Raw genomic sequence first — 7,890 nt, 5'->3', positions numbered from 1 at the left:
AATACCAAACCATATTGTAGGAGCTGCGACCACAGTATTAATAGCAATAGAAAAACTATGATGGCACAACTTAATAACACTAGGGTTAGAGTTACTAATACTGATTTTGGTTCTCCTGGTGCAGACATCGATTTACCAAAATCAATGATTTACCAAAATCAGAGATGCCGGCAGGAGGAGAAAATTTGCTGAGTGCAGGAAAATAGTAAATATATCAACTATGAATGTAAGAACCATTAGAGAGCAGCGATGCAGAGAAGAGTTTGTATCCAATCTGATCAAATATGACATAGAGGCTTTAGGAAGTCAAGAGCATCGCATCACACACGATGAGCCAGTCAGATACGAAAAGGTTCTAGGCAAAACACTAATAACATCATCAGCTACAAGGAACAGGGCTTGAGCAGCAATCGGGGGGGGGTTGGGGTTGGAGTGCTACTCAACACACATGCCCAAACTCTCTAGCCAGTGTTAGCACTGTCAACTTCCAAGGGAATCCAGCAACAACGATAATAATCACTTACTGCCATACCAATGTAACAGATGAAGACATCATGGAGAGTCATTATGACAACATGAGAAGAGCTATTGACTCCATCCCTGCTCACAATCTCTCGATGGTCACAGGGGACTGATAGATTTACCTATCATGGAACAACAAACAGGAATGGTAAATTTCTTTTGGACCTTGCGACTGAGAGGAATCTTATCATTAAAACACAATGTTTCAAAAGAAGAAAGGCAAACTACGGACGTTTGTAAGTCCTGGAGGAAACAAATATCAACTTGACTACATCCTTGTCCGAAAGAAATGGAGGAACAGTCTGCTGAATTCCGAAGCATATAGCTCCTTTGCAAGTGTTAGCTCAGACCACAGAATTGTTTCAGCAAAGGTGCGCCTGGGTCTTAGAAAAAGACTGCTGCTAGGAAAAGGTAGTATGACTGGAAGCTTCTAAGTACCGATAGCAACTTTCAAAACGATACGCCATAGAAGTACGAAACCGATTCCAGCCATTGGAAAATATAAGTGAAACAGCCACAGAGAAGTATGAAAGGTTAATAACAGCCCACACGGAAGCTACAGATAAAACTGTGCCTGTGAAGAAGAAAACACGTAGGGTACGCTTCTCAAGCGATCCAAGAGTGACTGAGGCAAGAGACAAGGTGTATAAGGTAAATACAACTAAAGATCACAGATCACAGACTGTAGGCAAATAAGAGGCTCGTAGATGCATACAACCAGGTGTAGGAAGAAGATCTTAGCACTAAGTTAACAGACGTGGAAATGGCCAATGCCAACAGTAAACACGGCCAGAGTTGAAGATTCATAAATGACATCAGAGGCAGATTGGCATCTAGGAAAGGAAGGCAACACCCAGAAGGAAAGAGTTACTAACTGGTAGAACCATTTCAAGAACCTACTAGGAAGCCCCCCCGACATTGATGATGAAGATGAAGATATTCCAGCAGTCTTAGAAGAGCTCAGCATCAAAACAGGGCCATTCGAACAAGAGGAATATGAAAAGGCAAAAATTGCATTGGTGGAAGGTAAAAGCTCTGGCGAAGATGGCATACCATCCGAAGTTCTCAAGAGATGCGACTTAGATGATATCATTCTTGAATTCTGTAACCATGCATTGAGCGAGAGAAAAATGCCAGAACAGTGGTCTATCCTAAACATAGTACCTATACCCAAGTCTGGAGATCTCAGCCAAGCTGGAAACTACAGCTTACGTTCGATAGTGGCAAAGACCTTCAATAGGATGATCCTCAATAGGATCAGACCAGAACTCGATGAACACCTGAGAAACAATAAAAATAGATTCTGAGTTGGAAGGACCACAGTCGGCCATATTCTTGCCCTACGGAGGCTCATCGAAGGGATCAAAGCTATCAAACCTTCCAGCAATAATTACCTTTATTGACTTTCGAAAGGCTTTTGATACCATCCATAGGGGAAAAATGCTGAAAATCCTGAAAGCCTATGGGGTTCCTTGGCAATATGTATGCAAAGACAAAAGCAAAAGTGATTTCACCTGATGGAGAAACAGACCTCTTTGAAATACTGGCCGGTGTACTGCCATATTTATTTCTAGTGGTACTGGATTATGCCCTGAGAACAGCAATAGAAAAGAAGAAAACGTAGGCGTATTGGTCCAGAGGTTGTCACTGACTTTGATTTTGCCGATGATATAGCATTACTGTCAGAGGAAATAGATCAAGCAAACAAGCTACTCAGCCATGTGGAAACATCAGTTGGAAAAGTCGGACTGAGAGTGAATGCTGGCAAAACCAAGTTCATGGCATTTAACCATAACAAAGGTATCACAATTAAGACAAACAGTGGAACACAGATTGAGGAGGTCCCAGATTTCAAGTACCTAGGAGCGTGGATGAAGAGCTCAGAAAAGGATGTAAAAATACGAAAAGCAGCAGCCTGGAGAGCCTGTAATGGGATCGCCAAGATTTGGAAGTCGTCGCTCTCAGCAAGATTCAAACAGCGCCTATTTACAGCAACAGCAGAATCGGTACTGCTCTAGGGGTGTGAGTCATGGACAGTCATTTCCAAACTGGCAAAGGAGCTGGGTGGCTGCTATACCAGACTGTTAAGGTCAATGCGTAATGTCCACTGGAAACAACACATGACAAACAAAGAGCTGTATGGTGACCTTCCAAAGTTATCGGACAAGATCAGAGAGAGAAGGACTCGGTTTACTGGTCACTGATATAGAAGCAAGACAGAACCTGTATCTCAACTGGTAACTGGAAAGCATGCCCTAACATATGTCGACATTTTGAAACAAGACACCGGACTTGAAACAACTGACATGACAACAGCAATGCAAGACAGGAAGATATGGAGGGCCATCACAGTTCGAGGACACCACTCGACATATAGGCAGGCTCAACGTTCAACCCATACCATATTCTGGCTGGTCAGGAATATATTTAATATCCCGAATATTTAATATGCCTACCAGTTCGATCATATCAGGGGCGTAGCCAGCTTTCTTGGTCAGGGGTGAAAATAAAATTTCAGGGGCACTGCTGACAATTTCTGTATATGTCTTCGAGCTTCCAAAAAAGGCTTTTTATGGGACGATATGCGTGCGCAGCGCGCAAATATTTTGTACTTTACACTATAATTAAAGACAGAGATAAAAAGAATTTATCGCGTCTGATGTCACTGTCAATTACGATCCTTGATTGGTTTACATAGGTTAAATAGCGCGTAAAGGAAGACCGATCTATCTGGTGCTGATCGGAGAAAAGGAATAGCAGCAAATGGCGAAAAATTACGTACTTTTAGAAGACAAAAAGCAACTTTTCTAGGCATTGTTGACATGGTGCCTTCGCGAAAGAAAGTTTCCTACTATAAAGACTAACTTTTGAGATGGTTTGCATGTTTGAAAGTGCAAAATTTCTTTTTTCTTTTCCTTTGCCCTTTGGTCAGAGGGGCACTTTTTTCTTTCATTTTTGTCAGGGGGCAGTCTCCCCCCCCCCCCCGGCTACGCTACTTGATCGTATAACCGATTTGCTAGAGCATATTTGTTACCATAATTATTAAATTCGTATTTATCGTATAATAAAATGTGGCCAATATGTAGGCTATATAATGTGTACATAGTGTGTGGTTATTCTACGGACTTGGCTACTAAGCATGTCGGAAAGGATATTGACCTATGTCAGTTATTATTTTAGACATTGGGTCGTAGGTATCGGACGTACGTTGATCTATTCAAAACCACTCTCCTGTATCGAAGCGAGGTCACGTATTAAGCCAGTTTCGAAGATTTTCCACGTCCGAAAATTTGTCCATTTTACAATATGTTAAAGACAGTCAATGATAATGAGCATACGAAGGAAAGTCTAATTACTATTATGATCCTTTGTAACAAATCATTATAATAAAGGTACAGCGATGTGTTGAAAATCGACTAAATTTATACGCGATATCCATACGCAGAGATAGCCCATTGAAATGTGTGTGATACTTTGCGTACAAAAAATGACATTGCGATTTCCCATTTTGGATTCCAACCTAGTATAAAACGCAGATGCTACTTTGAAATATACTGATTTTACCTCATGTCGAAGTTCATGCAACGCGCCTAAAATTCAGGACGAACAAATCTCATTTTGAAAGTACAGTCATGATATATGGATGTAGTGAACTTTAGTCTATCAAACTATATGTTTTTGGGCAACTATAATATTTGGGGAGCACAAAAATACAATTAAATTTAAGCAGCATTTTAAGTCAAAATTTTAGTCAAAATTAAAAGCGGGCTGTTTGAATTAGGCAGAGACTATGCTTACTATTAATTTTTCAATCACTATGTCCCCTATCGACCTAGATTAGATGAGATCAAATTTGTAGTCTTTATTCCAGCCGACTTGTTCTCCTTCGTGATGAATGAGCACAATCCAGTTTGGAACTGAGACTATCGACTAGCAATATTTAACACCGTATTAACGTACATAAAAACGTACGTGAAAACGTACGGTCCACGTGCTGCGTTTAGGAACATCCCAATCTCTCTATTATTAATATTAATTATGTGCCATAGGTTTCCTACATGATATCATTCACGTGTTACTTAGATATACACTTGTTCATCGCTCGGATAGCGACGTTTTCATGTATTTTTATGGGACCTGAGATCACATCAGACATATCGAATAGGGGTTATACGTGTTCTATAAGCTGCATATCCTATCAGCGACTGCTATACCTTGTTTATTTTCAAAAGAAGTACCTGCATGTGCAACCATGACTGTTTCAAAATAGCCCGCCAAAGTCATGCAAGATCGTGTATTAAATTGGTTTGAATGAGGAATACTCCGGAGGAATACTACGGGAACAAGCGCTTTTTGTTCGAAGTCACACATGAGTAACGTGGATAACCTCTAATTGCATTTGGAATACGAGGAATGTCCTACTGATATCAAATACTAATATTTTGAAATTCGCAATATACAGCGTGTCCCAAAAGTAACTTAACATTGTGAATTTGCCATATCTCAAATACTTTCTACTTCATACCAAAATGGAGAACATATTCACATAGATTGATCTTTTAGAATTATTTTGATACCAAAAACAGCATTATTGATGACCCCTTGACCTTACTGTGCGGCTGTACATATGTATGTATCAAATCCACAAAAGCAAGCTCATATGTTTTTTGTTCAAGCACATGAATGATGTGCTTCCCTGATGAACAATAGAGTTGGCTCACTCACTGCACACGCTACATTTAGGTATGAATATTCATGGATTACATGGCCTAGCGTAAGCGTAACTGCTGTTTTAGATTATAATTAGGATATATTGACAGTATTAAACTTTACTTTAAAACAGTTGAAGTGAAGATGAATTTCCTACAGATCAACAGATTCAGATTATTTGCCGAGACAAAGTCGGACAAACTCACTCAAGCAAAGTTTAGGGAACATGTTAATGTAAATTATGCACCCAGTCGAAATACAATCCAGCAACTAGTGCAGAACGTCCTATCAACTGGATCTGTTCATGATCTACCTCGGGCAGGACGTGGAAGAACAGGAAGACTGGCTACAAACATCGATGTCATACGGAGAGCGGTGGCGAAAAGCCCAAGACAATCAGTACGTCGACTTTCAATGGAGAACAACGTACCGCGTACAACTGTTCATCGAATCCTCAAAAAAGATCTTAAGCAGTTTCCATATAAAATCCAGATAAAACAGAAAATGAAGATTACGCATTGAAAACAAACAAACAAACATAGCAAAATGAAACAAAACAGATTTGAAAACGATAACACGTTATATCGTGTTATCACATCTCAAATGACGAGACTTATTTTGCGTTTATAAAAGTGGGTTTTACGGTACAGTAGATATCCGTTAATTTCATGCCAAAGGGGTCATGACCACATAGGCATGTTTGGTATCATAAAATTTCTAAAAGAATTATCTACATACTGTGCAATTGTTGTAACAACACTATTAAGGTTAAATACAATTGAATACCTGAGTGGAAGAAGGGCCCAACTCCAATTTTTTACAAAAATGAGTTAGACCCACCATTTTATTGCCAGCAGACTGTTTTTCCTTGTGTGTGAAAGATGACCCAAAATCCACTCTCTAAATAGTCTTCCACGTACACTTAATCATGGCTTTCATGGAAGAAAGGCCCAACTCCATGGAGTTGGGCCCTTCTTCCACAAATATTGGGTTAAAGAGGAATTTTGTTCATCCATGAAATCTACTTTTCACAACAATAAACTTTCTTGCTAACATATTACATGCTTCTACTTGTGCAATTAATGGACAATTTTCAAATTTCTGTAGCTATTTATAACAAATCTGCTTACGTAACTGGCACTTGCAGTATATTAGTGGAAGAAGGGCCCAACTCCAGCTCGTATTAAGACCTGTACTGTTGCCATGGAAACATCATATATGATTTCGAATGTATGTAATACTGCATGTTCATGTATTAAAGGTCCCCTGAAGATGAAAACATTCCGTCTATAAAACTTTTCCAAATATTAAGTTTTTTGTTAATATCTCAAAAACAGTTTTGATGGAGTTGGGCCCTTCTTCCACTCAGGTATTCAATTGCTTTTCAAGGCTTGAATCCAGAGGGGCGTAAGTTAATAATGGAAACAGCCATGCATAAAAGAATGAACTCACGCGTACAATAGTGTATCAATCTGAACTAGGGCACGGACAAACCGCGGCTCGTGAGTCATCCTAATATGTTGCAGGGATGGGGAGGGGGCGACCATGATTATAGGACCATATGGGCAGATGGGGGGGGGGGTGATTGTGGGCAGCCGTTTTCGGCAATTTTCCGAGCAATTTTCCTTTGGATTTTCTAAATTTTCAATTTCTAAAATTATCCTGGATGATGTCGCAATGCTTCTAGGCTATAACAGGCCTAGTAGGCCTATGCATACCCTGATTATGCAATATATACAACAATAACTACAACAATAATAACAAAACCAACAACCAATATTTTGTTAATCTAATTTGTAAAAATATATTCATAGGCCGCGCCTATTTTATAGACTAGTATAGGCCTAAAAATTGCTGAATTATATAATGAAAAAAAAACCGGGCAAAACCAATCAATCGCTGCAGTCAGAAAGAAAGAAACGAACAAGAAAAAAAGAAAAAAAAAGTGAGAGAAAGATAAACTAAACTAAATGGAATGGACCACATACGGACTCGAACACGTACCAAAATTTTCCAGCTCAAAACTATAGTATTAGGCCCTATATAGTAGAGCGTAAGTCCGACGCGCTAACCGATTGAGCTACTGGGGCACATGAAAATTAACGATCTCAAACTGATACTTATGGAATAGTGCATAACAGGCTCTTATGATAAACAAGCTTGTTACCGCTGTCAATGTCGGAGGTATCGATGGCGAAAAACCTCGTTTTTTGCAAAAGTAGCTTAAATTTGGAGTGAAATTCAAATGGTAAAGTAAGCGACAGACATTTGAGAAATAATGTAGGCAGTTAGAAATCAAAATTAACGTTCCACAATCCAGATATCGATAATTTAACAAAACAGTGTTTTGTGGTACAAGATTCTCGAAAATTGTTCCCAAAAACGAGCTAATAAAATTTAATCGGTACTGTATTTTGTTCTTCCCCATGGCAACATTATTTCTTTGGTCGATTTGTAGTACAATACAAAAAAAGAGAAAATAATCACTCGGCGTGGTTTTATACGGAGCGAACATTTGAAAAAAACTGCATGGAACGTGTTTTTGATCTTTTGAACATGGTGCATAAAAATGATTTAAACGAAGGATTTTCAAACGGATTCTAAAAATTTGTATAAACACACAAAAACAATGTAAAGATACATCCATGCACCAACATT

The sequence above is a fragment of the Amphiura filiformis genome, chromosome 4, assembly GCF_039555335.1.
Source record: "Amphiura filiformis chromosome 4, Afil_fr2py, whole genome shotgun sequence".
Classification (NCBI taxonomy): Eukaryota; Metazoa; Echinodermata; class Ophiuroidea; order Amphilepidida; family Amphiuridae; genus Amphiura; species Amphiura filiformis.
The sequence above is the reverse complement of the archived record's forward strand: the minus strand, read 5'-3'. Positions refer to the sequence as shown.